General features: G+C 59.7%; 1 long non-coding RNA gene across 3 annotated transcripts in view; it reads left to right on the top strand.

Moving 5' to 3' along the window:
* The first annotated feature begins 186 nt into the window (after positions 1–186).
* LOC117997540 overlaps positions 187–980 on the top strand; it is a 6,964-nt gene continuing 6,170 nt past the window's right edge. The window contains exon 1 of one of the 3 annotated variants that reach the window (XR_004675843.1): positions 187–445. This is a non-coding gene — a long non-coding RNA (uncharacterized LOC117997540). Of the gene's footprint in view, positions 654–980 lie in introns of all 3 variants that reach the window. The other 2 variants (XR_004675844.1, XR_004675842.1) reach the window with 2 other exon arrangements.

The following is a 980-nucleotide window of genomic DNA, read 5'->3' as shown; positions in this document are numbered from 1 at the left end:
CGTCCGCGTGCTTACGTGAGCAGGGCGCAGACGCGGAAGCGCGCACGCTGGGAGAACCACGCACGCGGGGGAAGGGGCGGGGCCGACGTCGGGATGGCGGCAGGTGGAGAGAGGAAGACAAACGCGGGCGAGGCCCTCTCAGCGGCCCCGCGGGCGGCCACGGACCATAGAGGCGGGAGCTCCTAGAGGGGCACGGCGCACTTCCGGGAGCGCGTTTCCGGCTTCCGGGAGGGTGGGCCCGGGCTGTGGCCGCGGTCGCCAAGGCTGAGGGGCCCGCTCTCGCGCCCGGCGCCGCAGGAGTGAGGCCCCGCGGGCCGTGCGGGCGGCCGGAGGCGGGTCTCTGAACGCCTCCCCGCCCCCGGCCCGCCTCGGCGGCTCCGGCCTCCAGCGCCGTCGCGAAGCGGAGGACTTCGGAGTGTGAGACGGGCGGCTTTCCTGCAATCTGGTGGGTCCCTGACGTACAGAAAACGGAGCTTTTCTCCAGTCCCTGGGGTCGGAAGTGTTTCCGGAACCCGAGTTTGGGGATTTTTTTTAAAGCACGGTGCTTGTATGGTGTTTCGAATGCCTGGCGCCCCAGGAGTCTGGGGCAGCCCACAGACAGACGGACTCGTAGTTCTGTCACGAAACAGGACTGTTCCCACCAAGACTGTAAGGTTCGTGTCATTTCAGGACGCGTTTTGTTACTAATATAGTTGTTACTTTGAGTATTGCCTTCAGGTGACTTCAGGGAAATACTTCCGGTTTTCAGCGCATTGGGGGAGTTCACAATTGTGGAAAGGGGGTTGCGGACCTATTGTAGTTAATGTTTTCGCTGCTGTATTTGTCTGATCGTATTTATCACCCAGTATAAGCAATTCCCGAACGAGTTCTGAGAAAGTGTAGGAGTTGATGCATTTCTTTTTTTTTTTTTTTAAAGATTTTATTTATTTGAGGGAGAGAGAGCACATGAGAGGGGGGAGGGTCAGAGGGAGAAGCAGACT

Source organism: Mirounga leonina, unplaced genomic scaffold, assembly GCF_011800145.1.
Source record: "Mirounga leonina isolate KUSES-001 unplaced genomic scaffold, KU_Mleo_1.0 Mir_366, whole genome shotgun sequence".
In the NCBI taxonomy this organism is placed as follows: domain Eukaryota; kingdom Metazoa; phylum Chordata; class Mammalia; order Carnivora; family Phocidae; genus Mirounga; species Mirounga leonina.
The sequence above is the reverse complement of the archived record's forward strand: the minus strand, read 5'-3'. Positions and strand labels throughout refer to the sequence as shown.